This window comes from Mesoplodon bidens, assembly GCF_964165515.1.
Source record: "Mesoplodon bidens genome assembly, chromosome: 14".
In the NCBI taxonomy this organism is placed as follows: domain Eukaryota; kingdom Metazoa; phylum Chordata; class Mammalia; order Artiodactyla; family Ziphiidae; genus Mesoplodon; species Mesoplodon bidens.
This window is the reverse complement of record NC_138170.1, coordinates 77,278,093-77,298,031: the sequence shown is the minus strand read 5'-3', so window position 1 is coordinate 77,298,031 and position 19,939 is coordinate 77,278,093. Positions and strand designations below refer to the sequence as shown.

The window sequence follows — 19,939 nt, the reverse complement described above, 5'->3', positions numbered from 1 at the left end:
CATCTCTGCCCTCCCCTTATGCTCAGTTATCCAGCTCTACAGCCTCTCATGATAATTTAACATCGCTTATGTAACAAAGCTCTTGCCTCTGTGTGCAGACAAGACCCTCTATTAGCTGCCGTTTCCACCTTCCCACTCTCATTTTCGCTCACTTCCCCACCCACGCACTATCTTTGATTGAGACCAAATGAATTAGCCTTCCACACAGACCTCTACACTCTTTCAAGTCTCTAGGTCTTTCCAAATACTCTTCTTTCTGCCTGGAAAGCCCCTTCCCTCCTTGTTCACCTTTTACGCCTTAAAGACAGCCCAACCTTCTTATCCTCCAGGAAGTGTCCTTAAACTAGTCAGAGTTTATCTCTCCTTTGTGCCATAAATCTTCTTGGTAGATTTCTCTAGCACTACACTTAACCAAAGGGGTATTTTAATTATTTGCTCATATGTCTGCCTCCCTTTAGGATTCTGACTTATTCGTCTCTCTACCAGTGTCTAGTAGAGCATCTGACATTTAGCATCTGGGGAATGAATGAGTGGCTGAATCATTATGTGACTTTTTACTCATATACCTATAACTGTCTCACTAGCACAGTGACCTCCTAGAGGGCATGCATCACCACTCACTTTTCTTGGTATCCACAGTGGCTAAAGGGTCACCTACACGTGGCAGGTCATGGATACCTGCTATGTGTCAGCTGACTAATGGTCAGGCAGAAGCCCTGGGGTGGGTTCCTCCTTGAAGACAGTGATGTTTCACATGACCCAAGAGCTGCTGCTTATAAACGAGCCATTGAAATAAGTGGCTGCTTCATCTGAAAGTTGGTTTTGGTTGCAAAAAAGCACTGACTATCCTTTAATACTGAGACAGGAAAGAGGCAGTGCAATCAAACATAATTGGAAGATTACAGGAGCTCAAAATTACCTTATAGCAGAACATTCTCTTTCATGCTAGGCAGAGAAACCTGGGCATTGATTTTTTTTTTCATCTTTATATGAGGAAATCTCTTGAAGGTAATCAGATTTCATTGAGAAGATACAATTGCAGATTTTCCCATTAAACAAATACCTCAGCGGACATTCCAAAAGATCTTCTGCAACGCTGTCAGAAATAACAGAAGCTCCTCATTAGGAGAATTTGGATTTGTATACATCTGTGCTTGCAAGACTCTCATGCTGAACTTTACATAGTTCTTGATTTTTTTTCCCCTACTGTTCAGGAACAAGGCTTCCAGGTGTGTGGTCATGACTGGGCCAAAATATCCCATAATAGGCCATTAGTCTTTCTAAAATGCATGGCAAACTGAGAAATACATGTTCCTGCATTTACCCAAGTGATGATATGTTCTCTTAAAAATATCATATCCTTAGCACTCTCATGTGGGGCTATAAATTACTACAGCTTTTGTGGAAAGCAACTTGACAGTAAATTTTAAATGCCTTAGAAACACCCATACCCAATAATTTTATTTCTGGGAGCATATTGTTTATTTCTTTTTTTTAAAAATGTTTATTTATTTATTTTCTTATTAGTTATCCATTTATATATTAGTGTATTTATGTCAATCCCAATCTCCCAATTCATCCCACCACCACCTCCACCCCCAGCCGCTTTCCCCCCTTGGTGTCCATACGTTTTTTTCTCTACTTCTGTGTCTCAATTTCTGTTCTGCAAATTGGTTCATCTGTTCCATTTTCTAGGTTCCATATATATGTGTTAATATACGATATTTGTTTTTCTCTTTCTGACTTACTTCACTCTGTATGACAGTCTCTAGGTCCATCCATGTCTCTACAAATGACCCAATTTCGTTCCTTTTTATGGCTGAGTAATATTCCATTGTATATATGTGCCACATCTTCTTTATCCATTCGTCTGTTGATGGGCATTTAGGTGGCTTCCATGACCTGGCTATTGTAAATAGTGCTGCAATGAACACTTATTTCTTTTAAAAAACTTGTCATTCTGGGAAATTCCTAGCCAATACAAGAAAAGAAGAAAATAATGAACTCCCATGGACCCAGCCTCCAGCTTCAATAATTCTCAATTCATGGCCAGTGTTGTTTTAACTATTCCTTGCAACCCCTCCCCAGCTAGATTATTTTGAAGCAAATCCAAGGCATCAGATGACTCATATGACTTCTTCCATAATATGTCAGCATATATCTTTAAAAGAGGCAGAGTTTATAAAATAGTCACAATACTATTACCATATTTAAAAAATCACAATTCCTTAATATCATCAAGTGTTTTGTCAGTGTTCAAAACTCTCTGGTTATCTCATAAATAGTCTTTATGTTAGGTTTGTTCAATACGTATTCAAACAAGATCTACACATTTCATTAGGGGGACAGGCCTCTTAAGTCTCTTAACTTTTTAGTCCCTCTTCTTTCTCTTGTTTTTCCTTGAAATCTACTGAGTGGTTTGTACTATAGTTTCCCACATGTTATATTTTGCTCCTTTATATCTCTGTGCTATTGTTTGACCTGTTTCTATGCCCCCCACCCCATATTACCTATACACAGGTTGTTAGGTCAGGGGACCTTTTTAGATTTAGGTTTGATTTTTTGAGAAGGATAACCTCAAAAGTCATGTTATATACTTCTGTTGTCTCTCCTTTCATCATGTTAAAATTGATCAGTGCATTCAGGTCATTGATGATCTTGCCGAGGTCCATTACTTTACTAGGGGTTGCATAATGGTGATAGTCTCATCTATTGTTCCTTCAAAATTTATTTGTTGGACTATTTCTTTAAAAAGAAACTTTTCTTTATCAGCCCTTTGGCTAGTCTGAGGTACAATTTGTAGAGAAAAGGCAGGTTAAATATTTCATCCTTTATTTACCAGCTTTCCTAATAATGAGTTTGTTCCCTTGCACCCCACAATCAAGAGCGGTTGCTAGAATAACAAGCCCCTGATGTCCTAACTCCGGAAACTGTGAATATGCTATCTCATGTGGCAGAAGGGACTTTGCATATGTGATTAAGGATCTTGAGATGGGGAGATTATTCTAAATTATTCTGCTGAGCCCAATGTAATCACAAGAGACAGTATAATAGGGAGGCAGGAGGGCCAGAGTCAGAGAAGACAACCTGACAGAAACAGTGCAGGGACAGAAACCAAGGAGTGTGGGCAGGCTCTCGAAGCTGGAAAAGGCAGGAAGTCAACTTTCCCTTAGAGTCTCCAGAAGGAACAGAGCCCTGAAGACTCATTTTGGACTTCTGAATTGCAGAACTGCAGGGTAATGAATTTGTGGGATTTTTTAGATTGTGATAATTTGTTACAGCAGCAGTAGGAAACTGACACATTGACTCTATTTTTAGTAATTTGATGTTTCTGTCAATATTCTTTTTGATGCTCAAAGTATCTCAATGACTCCTCTGCCTTATGGACAGAGCCTCAATGATAATGTCCTTGCTTTTTTTGTGTGATCAGATACCCCAGGTTTATCTTGTACATTTTCTGGCATGAGCCCTTTTTTCAAAGAATCCTGGTTCCGTTTACTGGGAAATGTTATTCATAGACCACAGTTTGGATGATCACTGCTACTGCGTCTGCCATTTTTTCCAAGACCTTTCTGGTATGCAGAGCTTGGAAATATATCATGAAATCATACTATTACTTCAAATTCAGAATTCCTGGATAGTTAGTTCTTTCATATTATGTTTGTATCTCTTTTTTATGCTTAAAATCCTAACAAACTTACAAGACTTTTTATTTAAATGCTCTTTCTGTGACCTGTATTTCTCTTCTCTCTGTCTCTCTTTCTCTGTGTATATATATATGTACATATACACATATCTGTGTATATAAAATAAATATATTTTTTCCAGTATATTATATATTTGGGATAGATTCCTATAAGTAGGATTGCTGGGTCAAGGGGTAAAATTACACATATATGTAATTTTGAAAGTTTGCCATCTTGCTTTCCAGAGGGGTTCTGCCACTTCCTTTCCCACCTGCAACTTCTGGAAATACACGTTCCACATAGATTCAACAACTTTTGAATTTTAGAGTTGATATATCAATGTACTTTTTAAAAAAATTTTTTTTTATTAGTTTCTGCTTTATAACAAAGTGAATCAGTCATACATATACATCTGTTCCCACATCCCTTTCAATGAACTTTTAATTTACACTTCTCTAATTCTAAATGAGGATGAGCATTTTTTCATATGCTTAAGGGCAATATACCTTCTGTTCTTTGTGAACTCTCTGTTCATATCTAGCCAATTTTTCTATTGGCTGTTTTTTCTTCTCTATTTGTAGAAGCTTTTTATATATTAGGGATATGAACCTCTTATCTGTGGTATAAGTTTCAAATACTTTTTTCCAATTGTCATTTGTCTTTTACCTCTTATATTGTTGTTTTTGCTGTGCAATCAGGTTTTTTTTTTGACATTTAAAAAATATTTGTGTAGTCAGATGTATCTAGTATTTCCCTTATTGCCTCCAGATTTTGAGATATAGTTAGGAAAGTTTTTCCAACTACCAAGATATAGAGGAATTCATTTATGTTTTCTTCTAGCATTTTTGTGTTTCCATTTTATTTATTTATTAATTTTTAAAAATACATTTAAATACATTCTCAGTGTACAGTGTAAGGGAAAGATCTTATTTTATCTGTCTCCATATGGCTATTTACTTAGCCCAACAATACTTATAAGTCTGTCTTTTCCCCATAAATTTAAAATGACACCTTTATCATGTATTACATTTCCATATGTAATGGGTCTGCTTCTGGATTTCTGTTCTGTTTCGTTGGACTGTCTGTCTAGGCATGTTTCATACTGCACTGGTTTTATTGTAGGGAGTCTAGCAGTATGTTTCGTATATCGCTCCTCTTTTACAGGGTTTCTTGCTGTTATTGCTTATTTGTCCTTTCAAATGAACGTTACAATCAACTTAGTTATGTCCAGGAAAAAAACCTCATGTTATTTTTTGTTGACTCAAATTTAGAAATAACTTTCTTCATGTTAAAGTATATAGTATTGGGTTGGCCAATCTTATGGAAAGATCTTATGGAAAAACCTGAATGAAATTTTTGGACGACCCAATATATCTTTCATTTGTTTAAGTCAAATTTTATACCTTTCAGAAGGTTTTTCTCATAGATTTTTCATATTTCTTAAGTTTGTGCCTACATTATGTATGTAATGCTATAATTATATAATATTTTATATTATAATATATATTATTTGCTATTCTAAAAGGAGTCTTCTCTTTTATTGTGTCTTAACTAGATTTTTCTTTTAATATATGAAGTAATTAATTTTGATACGTTGATTTATTAATTATTAAATTCTCTCACAGTAGTTTTTTTTGTTTTTGTTTTTGTTTTTTTTTTGCGGTACGCGGGCCTCTCACTGTTGTGGCCTCTCCCATTGCGGAGCACAGGCTCTGGACGCACAGGCTCAGCGGCCATGGCTCACGGGCCCAGCCGCTCCGTGGCATGTGGGATCTTCCCGGACCGGGGCATGAAGCCATGTCCCCTGCATTGGCAGGCGGACTCTCAACCACTGCGCCACCAGGGAAGCCCTCTCACAGTAGTTTTGAATCGATTTTTCCGGTTTTCAATGTAATTGATAAGGTTTTGTTCATATTATCCAATTCTTAATCTCTAATTTTTTATATTGTCTGTTTACATTTGTTGATTACTTAAACAATTGTAAAAACTAGTGGAGAGGTGGATATCATGTACTGTTTTTGAGTTTAGGGAGAAAGCCTCTAGCATTTCTGTATTTTCCCACTAAGTTAAAATGCTGGCTTTTAGGCTGAGATGTGTGTGTGTGTGTGTGTGTGTAATCATAATATAATCATACTCAAAATTATATTCCATCTCTTAATTTATTGAGTTATTTCCCCATGAATGAGTGACAAATTTGAGATATATAAATGGAAGATAAACATGTTGTTATTTTTTCTCCTAAGCTATATTTATATCATGAATTCCATTCATAGATTTCTTAATATTGAGCCATCCTTGAATTCCTGGAATAAACACCACTTTTTGCATTTCATTTTTAAATTGTTTGTCAGTTTATGCTGGTGGATTCTGTTTGGTAATGCTTTATTTGATATTCTTAAGTGAAATTGACCTCTCTTTTGTTTTGGTGCAATTTTTATGAGGTTTTGACATCAGTGTGATACTGTTGATAGAAAGGAATTAGAGAGTTTCCTTTTCTGTACTGTGAAGTCCTGCTAGTTCTATCTCTAAAATAATCTTGAATCTGTACACTTTTCTCAGTTTCTAGGGCCACTGCTCTATCTTCAGGCCAATATCATCTCTCACTTAAACTTTTGTTATCACAGCCTAACAGGTTTACCTACTTCTGTTCTTGTATCCTTCTAATCTGTTCTCTAAACAGCAACAGCAAAGCTATGTCACTTGCCTGCTTAAAACCTTTCATAGAGTCCCCTCAGCACCTAGAATAATTGTAGTGCCTTACTAAGGCTTGTAGGAGAATGCATGATCTAACCCCTGTCTATATTCCCTTTCCTCATTACTTTGCACACATCTTGTCCTTTTGGTTTGTTTGCTTTCCAGTTTCTAGGACACACTGAGATATTTGCATCAGAGACATTGTTGCTCTTCTTCTACCCAAAATGAGCTTTCTTCCCCTTTTTTGCATGTCTAGCAACTACTCATCCTTCAATATTCAGCCTAATGCACTCACTTTCTCAAAGAGGCCTGCCTAGACATTGATCTAAAGAAACCCCTTTTTTATTATTCTCTGGTTACTTTTGTTTTCCATGGCATGGTCATGTTTGTGCATGGAGATTAACAAACTGGTATTTATTACTTTTTTGTTTATGTTTTTGTAATCTCCCTCCCTTACTAAAATATTACTTCCATGAGGTCAAGTTCCAGGTTTATCATAATTGATGTTGTATTCCAGAGAATAATGCCATACCTGAAATGTAATTGGTTCTCAGTAATTATTTTATAAAAAGTAAATTAGTATTTGCTGTTTTAGTGTGATGAGAAATTCTTTCAGCTCAGGGATTTGGGCTTGTGCATATCTGTATCCACATTGTCTGGACAATAACAAGTTCTCAGTACATGTTAACTAGATAGAGGGATTGATGGATGGAAGAATGTAACAACTAATATAAGATACAGAGATGAATTAGCTGATGAGTAAGTGAATGAATGAAAGCAAGTTTCATATTATGTTTCCTCAGCTTATTTTATTTAAATTGGTCTGAGCTGTGAAAACGGCAGAATCACAGCAGAACTGTTGAAATCTTCTCTGGTTCAAAGAACAGCAGCAGAAAGAGGGAGGCTTGGAATGTTTGATTCTCATGGGTGCAAAACCAACCATGGCTTCTCTTTGACCCCTTGGCCCCGTTTTGAATCCTGCTCTCTTTAAGTCAGGGTTCCGGGGCAGTGTATGTGAAGTGGGGTGTACATTAGGACACTTGACAATAGATGGCATCAGTTTTGTTTTGTTTTGTTTTTAAGCTTATAAAAACCTTTGCAGAAGCTTCACTCCAGTCCCCTTACAGGGCTGTTGAGTGGTTGGGTCTTTGAACACAGCATCCAAGAGTGCAGTTTCATTGAAGCCAAAGTTCAAATTTTTACCTGCAATCTCAGGACCTTTTCCTCTTCTGTCACACATGCCTCTGTTATATCTATGGAGGTGCACACTGTTTTTTGTATTATTATAATGTCGATGAACAGCAACTAGTTTTTTGACCACCTGCACTGTGTTACGTACTTCTATATATTATATATTAAAAAGAAACAAATAAAACAGCACACACACAAACCCCTGATATCTTACAGAGTACAGGAGACCCTCCCCGCCTTCATGGTCAGCTATTTGCTCTGCTCACTTCCAGGAGCCCTTTATATTTATAATTATGTTGTAATCCTGATATCATCTTATAATACAATGTTTTATCTTCATTATCCATGAGAAAGAATTGAGGTTCAGGGACATAAAGAACCCAGTTCAAGGTCATGCAGCTAAAAAAGTGTGACGCTGAGATTTAAGTTCAGGTCTGTCTGCTTTCACATCTGGTATCTTCAGGTGTGGGATAGAGAGGTGTCCTTATCCTCTTCTTTTTTTCTTCACTCTTATTGAAGGATAGTTGATTTACAATGCTGTGTTAGTTTCAGGTGTACAGCAAAGTGATTCAGTTATACACACACACACACACACACACACACACGCTAGTTTAGATTCTTTTCCATTATAGGTTATGACAAGATATTGAGTATAGGTCCCTCCTCTATTCAGTAGGTCCTTGATGATTATCTATTTTATATATAGTAGCGTGTATAATTTATCCCAAACTCCTAATTTATCCCTCCCCGCCTTTCCCTTTGGTAACCATAAGTTTTTTTCTATGTCTGTGAGTCTATTTCTATGTTGTAAATAAGTTCAATTGTATCTTTTTCTAGATTCCACATATAAGCGATATCATATGATATTTGTCTTTCTCTGCCTGGCTTACTTTACTTAGTATGATAATCTCTAGATCCATCCATGTTGCTGCAAATGGCATTATTTCGTTCTTTTTTATGGCTGAGTAATATTCCATTGTATATCTATACCACATCTTCTTTATCCATTCATCTGTCAGTGGACGCTTAGGTTGCTTCCATGTCTTGCCTATCATAAACAGTGCTGCTATGAACATTGGGCAATGAAAAGGAATCACGTTGCTTTTAGACAGTATTGTCTATATTTATAACCCCATTCAGTACATTTTACTAAGCACCTTCTATGAACTAGGAACTGTTCCAAATCTGGAAAGATAAGTTAAATAAAATGTAAACCACAGAATGGGAAAAAGTTTGCAAACCTGTATTTGACAAAGGACTTGAATCCAGAATATATAACAAACTCTTATAATTAAAAAATAAGAAGACAAACAACTATAGGCAGAAAGCTTGAAAACTTACTTCACAAAAGAAGAAAAGAAACTTCACAAAAAACAAATGCCAGGATGTTCCGCCTCACTAGCCATCAGGAAATTGCAAATTAAATACAATAAGATACCACTACACGTATTCTACATTGGCGAAAGTGAACATGACTGACAATAACAACTGTTGATAAGGGTGTGGAGTAACTGGAATACTCAGACATTGCTGGTGAGAATGTAAATTATATCCACATTGTGGAAAACATGTTAGCAGTTTTTTTAAAAGGTTAAACATATGCCATAACATCCACTCCTAGGTATTTCCCCAAGAGAAATAAAAACGTGTTTACAAAAAGACTTATATTCAAATGTTCAAAGCAGCTTTGTTTGTAATAGCTGAAAATTGGAAACAACCCAAATGTTCATCAATGAGTGAATGAGAAACAAACTGTGTACATCCTTACAAAAGAATGCTTCTTCCACAATGACAAAGAATAAACTACTGATACACGAAACAATTTGGATGAATCTCAAAATAACATGCTGAGTAAAAATTGTCAGGCAAAAAAGTACATGTGTTCTGGATGATGCCATTTATATAACATTTTAGAAAATGTGAATTATTCTATGTGGTTAAAAGTGACAAAAATCCAATCAATGGTTTTCTCGGGCCTCAGGTGAAGGAAAGGATGGATCATTAAGAAGCAGGAGGAAATTGTGAGGGATGATGGAGATGTTCTTTGCAGGTCTAGAGCCAAAGTCATCAAACAGTCCGAGTAACTGAACTGTGCCCATTACTCATTAGACATTTATTGTACATAATTATACCTCAATACAGGAAATTAAATAAAATAAAGAGATGGGAAGGTGCAGACAGGGAGATGCCTACACTGGACCACAGTTCTGAGCACATTCTGAGAACTCAGAGGAGGGAGGGGTCAAACCCAGGTCCCATTTGTGGGTCTTTTCAGCCTGGAGTCCAGGCACTAAGGAGACGTTTAAGCGGAGCCATCCTGTCCTAGATCTGAAAGTGATCATCAGCAGACAATTCTTCCTGCTTTTCCTATGTTGGATATTTCTTGCTTTTTAGAGACTATCACCTAGAACAAGAAGTAATCTTGGACCAGCAGTCAGCAGATAGTGGCCCTTTCATAAGGTTTTTGCTTGATTTTACATATGATCCTTTTCTCTTGGGGTTTCAAAATTTGAATCTGCAAAATGAGGGAATTGACCTGGAGCCCAAGATGATCAAAAAGGTTCTCTATAGCCTTGACATTTTAAGAAAATGCTTTAAATGTCCTTGCTTTAAAAAAAAATGACTTTTTTCAGGAACATATTTTTCAAAGATAATGAGGGAATTTATAAAGTCCTCGACATGAATCATAACATGCTCAGAACCTGCCCAAGCTTCCTCTCTGGCCCCGCCTCTTGCCAGTCCCTTCTGCTCATCTCCACCGTTTTGTTCACCATTTGTACCCTGTGCTCCAGGAACAGGGAGCTCTGTGCCATTTCTGAGATGCTGCAGGCTCTTGTGGACTTCGGTGCTCTTGTATATGTTCTTTCTTCTGCTGGCTCCTGTTCTGCCACTAAGGCTGAGAGAGGATGAGTGAATCACATGATCTCACAGATGGCAAGAGGCATCCATTCAGCAGATGTTTCCTCAGTGCCTTGTATGTGCCAGGCACTTGCTTGCATTGGGGGCACGAATGAAGAAAGACAAATTCCTTACTGTCATGCCTCTTTCCTTCTAGTAGGAAGAGAGAACCAACCAGACTGATAAGTATCGTATTAAATGGTGCTATGTGCTATGAAGGGCATCAGTGTAAGGTGGATAAAGCAAGTGGGGAAGGGTGTACTATGGGGCATCAGGTGATGGGAGAGGGCCTCTCTAACAGAGACCAGAGGGAAGTGAGGCAGTGAGCCATGGAAATCTGAGAAAAGCTGTTCAGGGTGCAGGAAACTAGAACCACAATGTCTCTGTGGTGGGGACCTACGTTTCGTTGTCAAGATACAGCAAGGAGACCAGTGTTGCTGAAGCAGGTGGATGAGAGGAAGTGTGGCAGGAGGTGTAGTCAGAAGATCAGGGGGGTCAGCTCACATAAGACCTTAGAGCAAAGAATCTGATTTTACTCAAAATGAAATGGAATAATGTTGGAGGATTCAGATCAGAAAATGAATGTGGTCTGACTTATGTACTGTATTACATTCTGAGGGCTGCCAAACTTGGTGGCTTAAAGGAACAGAAATGTATTCTCTCACAGTTCTGGAGTCCAGAAGTCCAAAATTAAAGTGTCAGCAGGGCCACACTCCTTCTAGAGGCTCTAGGGAAGAATCTTTCCTTGCCTCTCTCAGCTTCTAGGGGCTCCAGGAGTTCTTTGGCTTGTGACTTCATCACTCTCATCTCTGCATCTGTCTTTATATCACCTCTTCTCTGTGTGTCTGTGGCTTCTATTCTGTCTTCTAAGGACACTTGTCATTGGATGTAGGGACCGCTTGGTTAACCCAGGATGATCTCATTTTAAGCTCTTTAATTTCATCTGCAAAGACCCCTTTCCAAAATAAGGTAACCTTTACAGGGTCTGGGTATTATTAGGACATAGACATATCTTTTAGAGGGTGACCATTAAGCCACTACACATGGTAAACGAGTCACATTCTCTGTTCGTGGAGAATAGTTTGTAGGAAGACAAGGATGGAGGCAGGGAGACCAGATAGGAGGCACATGCAGTTATCCAGGTGAGAGATGCTATGGCTTGAGCCAGGATGGTGAAGTGGAGGTGATAGAAGTAGATGCTTGTATTTCAGACATAGAGCCAAGTTTGAATGAGACTTGTGGGGGAAGGAGGGGAGACAGGGATTTCTACAAAGATGGAAGGAAATTGACATTAACAGAGATGAGAATAACTGTTGGTGGAGCATGTGTGGGGAAGTGGGGAGTAATCAAGATTTTGGTTTTGGATATAGACACATATTTTTTCCCTACTGGACATCAAGGTTGTGATGTTGAGTAAGTGTTGGATATATCAGTCTGGAGTTCACAAGAGAGGTTGTTGTTTTAGATATAAATCAGTAAATCATCAGTGGGGACAGGATGAGATCATCTGTGAAGTGAATGTAGATGGAAAAGAGGAGGTCAGGGGATGGAGCCCTGGAGCTCTCCAGTATCTAGCAGTCAGGAGAAAGGATGAGAAACCAGCAAGAGAGACAGAAGGAGCAGCTACTGGTTGGAGGACCAAGTGTCAGAGATTTGATCAAAATCTTTCTGAATCTAAACTTCTTTTCAACACCATATTGAGAGGAAGAACTGGGGATTATAAATCTCTGCCTCTTGACTGGCTATCCCAGGGCCAGCACAGAGCAGATGTCAGTCACGTACCATACCTGCGTTATGGTGAGAAGGATCCCAGACAAGGTACCATGTAGGCTGGATCCTCTCCAGTGGTGACACCCAAAGTTCCTGGTGGAACCGGGTGGAAAGAGGGCAGCAAATAAGGTAGGATCTTGACTTTCCTCCACCAGCTGAAGAGGTCCTATGTCTCAGGTTGGCATTTTAGGAAGCCCTTAGGCATCTTGAGCAGTCCCAGACAGAAAGGTTGAAAAGAAAGCCAGTTAGGCAGGGGAGGTAGTGGTCTGGTATGTGGGGTGGGAAGAAATGAAAGGCAGAAGAGATGGGACAATACAAGGGAGAAGGCGTGATCGTGGTGAAAAGAAGGGCAGGGCTCAAGGGTGTGGAGGAGGACCAGAGCAGAGAGCTGCCTGCGTGACCTGGGCATGGGGTGGCACGGCATAGCCGGGACACAGACTCTTCCTCTAGCCTAGGTTCCACACCTTTCTACACTTCAGTTTTCCCATCTGTAAGTGGGGATGGACCCTGTTCTCATAACTTTGTGAGGAGGATCAGGCAAGATTATACAAGTGAAATATCTTGCAAATGACAAGCACTGTGACCGGGAAAAGGGTTTGTTTGGAAGGAGAGGTCAACAGCAGTAGCTTGGTAAGTGATAATCTGCCGTTGCAAGAATGCTACATCCATCTGATTTTGTACAACAGACATATACAGAGTTTCTAACCTGTGCCAAGCTCTGTATCCAGCTTCGGAGGAATACAAAAGCACCAGCCAAGATCCTCACTCTCAAGGGCTCCTTGACCAAGCATGGTGGTATGTGGGGGAAGCCAGCTCAGCCTATACACGGTGAGTGTCTTAAATCTTTCTGATACTTCTTGAGGGCTTCCTATGTCAGTGGTCATCCAATCATTGTAGTCTCAGAGGATATAGCAGTGAATAGCATAGTTATCTGCTTATTCCAGGCTGTGGGAGGATATCTTTATAGAGGTGGAGGAAACTGAGCTTTGAAGATCAGTTGTTTGGGAGTCACTCACCTGAGAGTTTATAGAATGCAAAAGATGAGCCATTTCCTAGACCGACTCTATCAGAATCTGCAATCCAACACCATCTCCAGGTGATTCATGGGCACATTAATATTGCAGATGCATTGACGCTATTGACAGTTTGGACTGGATAATTCTTTGTTTTGGGGAGATGCCCTGTGCCTTGTAGAATGTTTAGTGGCATCCCTGGCCTCTGCCTACTATGTCCCAGTAGCACTACCTCCACAGTTGTGAAAACCAAACATGTCTCCAGACATCCTCTAAATGTCTCCTGGGAGGCAAAATCACCCCCACCATTGAGACCACTGGACTAGAGTGCAGCTCCTCAAAATGTGCTTCTAGATGGACAGCATTAGTAGCACCTGGAAACTTGTTAGGAATGCAGATTCTTAGACTTCATCCCAGCCCCACTGAATTCGAAACTCGGTGGGTGGGGCTGAGCAACCTGTGTTTTGACAGATCCTCTAGGTGATTCTGATGAATGCTGAAATGTGTTGCAACAGTGGTTCTCATCCATGGAGGCACAAAAGTTCTGAAAACTAAGTAATGTCCAGGACCCACCCCCAAGCAATTTCCTCAGATCTCTAGGAGTAAGTGACCCAGATGATTCAAATGCACAGCTCAACTGAGAACCAATCAAGACAAATGCAGGAGGAGGGATTTGCTCAAGCTCTCAGAGGAAGCCAATAAGAAAAGGTCAGGACTCAAGTCTCCAAACTCCCTGGTCCAGGGCCCTTTCCTTGAGGAAGATGACAAGGTGACAGCCAGCCTCGAACTGGCTCCTGAGGCATTCCACACCCACAGGGCATGTTCAGACCCATCTTTGATCAGGTGTCTCAGTGCGTGTGAAACGCTCTCATCTCTGAGATGTTTTGTGACACGAGTTGCCCGGTGGCCTTTGCAGAAGGAATTCACTGTGTTCATAGCTTTCTGGACACCAGCTAAGAATTCTGGGCCCAGATCGTCCTCTCTCTGCCTGCTGTCCCCACCCCTAACACCCTGTGGTCTGAATGTTTGCTGACTTCTTTCCACAGGGCTCCCTAGGTGATGTTTTCCTATCAGGAAACACCAGAAATGTCAGCACTCATATACAACTGTTTGTCACAGGTGATAACCCACATAACCACTCAAGCACCACAGGACAAAAATAGGCAGAAGGGGCTTTGGAAATTCTTTAGGGGAAGATAGGCAGTACGTGGGCTTCACACTTTTTCCTCAGCATCCTCACACACTGTTAAAAACAAGCTCAGAAGATGGCTCCTGGTGAAGCCAGACACTGTCCATGGAGGGCTCTCATGTCTTGTCATGACCTGAGTCCGAACAGCTCCTGGCCCACTCACGTCCCTCAACTTAGCAGTCATCACGACAATTCTATGGAGAAGGATTTAGCTCCACTTTGCTGCTGTGGAAGCTGAGGCTAAGAAAGACTTTATTGAGTGCAGACTGCTGAGGCTTTGTGCCAGCCCTGGGATCGAGGTGGTTGGGCCACCCTTCATAGGGCCTGTAGTTGAATGCAAAGGTCAACAGATAAACAATGTGCCGTGGGTTTGTGCCAGGTATTTACTTTGGTCTCTCAGCCAAAACTGTTCCACAATCTGCTCTGTGATGCTGCGGCTGGGAGTCTGTGGACCACGTTTCCCAGACTCCCTTGCCAGCTGGCTTCCTATTAGGTTCCGGCAATAGGCGAGGCCAATGATGGCCCCCTGAAGACAGGAATCTCTGGGTTAACTCAGTGTCAATCCTTAAAAACCTTTTCAGCCTTTCATCACCTGTGTAACAAATCCCCTGGATTAAATCCCCTCTGTTTGGAATAAGCTATCATGGTTCCAGGTCCTGGCTGGACCCTGACTGATTCAAGGAAGCTTAACTCAGGGGAGGCCTTGAAAGTGACAAAGCAGAGAAGGGGAGAATGAATACAAGGTAGGGGGGTGAAGAGAGGAAGGAAGAGTGTGTCAGAAGATGGAAAAGCATGTGCAAAGGCCCTGGAGTGCCAGAGACATTGAGAGAAGACCGACACAGCTGGAGTGAGCATGGAGCCTGATGAGGCTAGAGGGGCTGCTGAGGCCATATTGTGAGGGTCTTGCAGGCAGGGCTCAGGCTTCTCCCAGGGGTTGCCATGATGTGAACCCCCTCTCCTCCAGGGATGTCATGTGGTGTCCTGGCTTGTAGGCCATGTAAAAGGTGTTGGGTATTATCTCAGGGGTAATGGAGAATCATTAAAGGATCTTAAGCAGCCAAGGTACATAATGTGATTTGTATTTGGCTATTTTATTGGGGTGTGGAGAATTCACTGGAGAGAGGCCAAGTGGAAATAAGAAACCAATTAGGAGGTGGCTGCAGCGGTTTTTCTAGGAAGAAAAAAGAGAGAGGAATGGGCCTTTGTGTAAGGTCATCCACTTTGTGACCTGGAGTTGGTCGTCCCATCTTTCTGGTCAACCATCTATAAAATGAGGAGGTTAGACCAGAGCAAGGATTCCTCAGCTGGGGTATGAGCCCTCGAGAAGGATCCATGGATGGGTGTTGGGGGTTTCAGAGCCTCTGAGACTGTTCACAGATGGTTGGATGTAAGTTCACATATACCTTTGTCCCACAGGGCAAAGGGTCCCTGGCTTTCACCACGTTCTCTGAGATGTGAAGAATCCCAGAGTTTTAAACCACTATCTGGACCATCTCGAAAGGTACTTGCAGCTGAACTTGCCAATGATTTGATGTTCTTGTGCCTCTCCAGGGAGTCATAAATTCTTAAAATTTTCCCGCTGGCTGTGAAAAGTGAATGAGGAAGAGGAGGGTGTCCTGACACAATCCCGGAGGCAGACAGCTATTCCCCTGGAGCCGCTCCAAGCACAGGTGCGGAGAAAATGCTGGAGGCTGGAGGACACCATTCTGCTGGAGCAGCACAACAACCAGAGCTGACAGATGCGGAGACAGCCATTGACACTGCTTTGTGAACTGTGCAAAGGCTCCCCGAGGCCACCACCCCACCCTGCTGTCCTGCGAGAGAACGAGGGTCAGCTTCAGGGCCAGGGGAGCTCCCCCTGTTCGCTTTCCTCAGCCCCTCTTGGCCCTTGGCTGCTCCTCAGCCCTGGCCTGCGATCTCACTATTGACCCATTCTACCTCTCTTCTCCTCCAACACAACTATGATCTCTCTGGAAAAACAAAATCTAAAATCAGACTCATCCTCGGTCTGATGAATTGAGGTCACTGGGTCCCATTTCCAAAGGGAAATGTAGCTCCCTGCTGCTACGACACTGGAAATTTCGTTCCTCTTTGTGAAAGTAGGTCAGGCATTTTCAGGACTTGGGTCTTTTCGTGGTGCCCCGAAATCCCAGCAGGCAAGGCAGCAGCTGGCTCCTCTGCGTAGGTACCCACCCATCCTGCCCGGCCAGCCTGCAGGCTGCATCCTTCAACCCGGGCTGATGGCGGAGAATACAAATGCCTTTCCTATGACTCCCACATGCCCCATCTTGCTGGGATTTTTCAGATTTCTTTGTGGAAGCTCTTTACAGTCTGTGACCCTGGCCACTGCAGAGTCGAAAAGACAACAGATTTATGATGGGCCTGGAGAGCAACAATCCAAGGATTGCGTTTTCCCCTGCTTTCAGTCTGTAATTTATCTTTAAATGATCTTTCTGTTATTTATGGGTCTCGGTGACTCTGATGATCAGGGTGAACTGCATCTTATCAGACTGGCAAAACTAACCGGATTAAAGGGAAACCCACACATTTCATCCAAAGGGGGACTCAGGGGGCTGCTTAGCAGTGCAGCTGGAAGGGGGCATCTCCTTTTGTCCTTGAACAGCGACGTGGCTCAAGGAAAGCATTTGGGCCTCAGAGTCAAGACCCCGGTAAGGACCCTCAGCCGGCTTTCTGCCTTGTAAAGTGGGGCTTAACACACCCCTGGCAAGCTTTTACAGTGATGATTAGGGGGAGACCGTATAAAACATTCGGCACTTCTGTACTCAGTAAATGCCACCTATGTGATTATTATTACCTTCCTTACCTTGCTCTCAGCTCCCTTCTGGGAACACACAACTCAGAGCCCAGGGTGTAAAGATGATCATCTTTATATGAGGTTTTAACATGTTCAAAATATAAATTCAAACAATAAGCCCGTTTGGAATCCCAGACTTTGATGTTCAAATAACATCCGCAAGTACCGAGGTGAGGATGGCAGTTTATTTCTCTCAACGAAATGAAGATCTGCTTCTGCTCCAGAATAATTACAGTTTAGCGGGGCCTTTTCTGAGGCTGATGATTTTCACAAGTACACAACTGTCTATTGTTCTCCTGTAGCTCGTTACCATGGCGACCTAATTAAAGCAGCATCCAATGCTGCCAGCCCATAGGTAGGGGCCGTGTGTGTAGCTCCTAGTCACCGGCGGGGTGCGTGGTCTGCCCCTCCCAAGGCCCTTCCCCAAATTCTGAAACGAGGGCTGGTTGTCCGGGATCTGACCCAGAAAAATGTCTTCGTTTTCTGAAACGAGCTGTGAATTAAATGCCACTCCCTCCGTGTCATCTGATGGGAAGGTGATGAGCTATAGGTGCTGCAGGCTTGCTTTGTGACCTTGGGCAAGTTGCTTAATCTGTTTCATCCTCAGGTTCCCCATGTATAACCGGGATGACAATACCTTCTTTGAAGAGAAAAGAAAAGGTCTGTGAAAGGGCCATGAACAAAGATGCAAGGTACGGATGGTCACCCCTACCCTTCTGCTCTATCTCTTCCCAATGGCAGGAACACGGTGGTGTCAGGGCAAGAGCACAAGTCTAGCAGACCCAGGTCCGCATCATGGCCCAAGGAAGTGGGCGAAGACCTCTCAAGTGTGTCATCTAGCCTGTGAAATACGGGCAATGGTAGCCAGCTCACATGGTTATGGCAATGCAGTGAGATTGTGTCAAGTGTCTGGCACCTGCCTGGCTTACAGTAGGTCTTCGACAAATGCCAGGCCATTGGAAGGACAGTTCAGTGCAGGAGCCAGTGGCCACCATGACGGGAAGAGGTATGCCATGTAGTGGTTAAGAGCAGGGGCTCTTAACCCATGGAGGAATTATATGGGGTTCATATCCTCCTGGGCAAGTCACTGAATTTCTTTATACCTCCAGTCTTGTCTGTAAGATGGAATAATAAGTGATGGAGCTGGGCCTACAGGAATGACAAGAATAGTACATACGTAGAAGATGCTTGCCACTGAATCAGTGGTTAAGTATTGTCCTCCTGCTCTATCGGCGTCCAAAGTACCCTAAGCCTCCTCGCTCTTTGAATAAAGGGCTCAGCTCAGTTACGTCACGATCACCTTCCCATTGAATGGGCTCCTTCTAGGTGCCAACAACATGTGTGTCGTCTTTAATCCTAACATTATCCTATGATGTGAGTACCATTGTTACTCCACTTTTTAGAAGGATAGGCACATGCGGAGAGCTCAGGGGATGCGCCAAAGGTACACTGCTTATAGGTGATGGAACTGGAAGTTGAGTGGAGATCGTCACCCCAAACTTACGCTCTTTCTTTAACCACTGTTCTTTACTGCCACACACTGGATTGTCAGTGAAAATCTGTGAAGTAGGCACTAGTATCCCCACTTAAGGAGATGAGTGGACAGGTCAAGAGAGAGGCAGGGTTTTACACAGGGCCCAATGGCTACTCAACAGTAGGGACAGGACTTCAATGTTGCTGTCCCCCCAAATTCAAGGGCATGTGCTCTCCTGTCTTATTGCCGTACTCCAGCCCTGTTGATCACTGTTGATACTGGCAAACTATATCAGCCACCTGCCCTTGTCTTCCCCCTTGCCTGACCTCACTGCCTTACCTAGCAGTCACGTGAGTCAGGCAGGGTAGCATGAACACGTGCTATTGATTATTAACCGGGTTCATCAAAGGCCCGGTCCCTCTCCTTGTAGCTAGAGAAGCTTGTCCACCCACCACAGTGCTAGTTTCCTTTCTATGAAGATTGGAAAGCAAAAACATTCCGAAAGCTACCAGTTAAATGAATCTGGCCATGGCCATAACCAAATTGCACCTTTGGAGAGCCGGATGGTTGCAGAGGTAGTCACCGACTGCCCAGCACTTGTGTGCTTTATGAATCTACAGTTCTTCTCCCAAGATGTTGGCTACTTTCCCTCCATTCTTGATGCCCTGTGTCCTGCCCAGTCAATCCAAGGGACAAGGCTATGGCCCCACCTGGCATATTTCCAATTGGGCTCTGTGAAGCCCGTGAGCCCACCCACAGGCCCCTAGTACCCCTCAGGCCAGGATAAGCTCATGGCCCCAGAGTGGCAGCTCCAATGAGGAAGGTTATGTTGTGCACATCTAATTGCTCACTGAAGCCTGGTGGTCCTATATCCCCTGGAGCTCAGGAAACTTTCCTTTCTTTCCATCCCGTCTCCTCTGCCCTCAACTAAGACTCATCATCTTCCCTCTGGGATGTTACAGTTGTCTTGTAACTAATCTCCTTTCCTCCATCAGCTGTAACGTCAAGCCATCCTATACGTGGTCACCAAAGGGATCTCCCTAAGGCAGATGGGTCTTTACTACCGCACTTAATGTCCTTTAACAGCTCCCTGTTGCCCACACCATAGAGTTAAATCTCCTTAGGCTGGCATATAAAATCTCTGTCATGGGGTCCCTATTTTCCCCAATCTGCCATTCTGTAACTTCTGAATAGTATCAAGTTCCCTGT

The 19,939-nt window shown here is 42.2% G+C and overlaps 1 long non-coding RNA gene across 1 annotated transcript in view; it reads left to right on the top strand.

Moving 5' to 3' along the window:
* Nucleotides 1-19,939, top strand: part of LOC308627717 — a 1,107,544-nt gene that overhangs the window by 664,085 nt on the left and 423,520 nt on the right. The window lies entirely within an intron of this gene.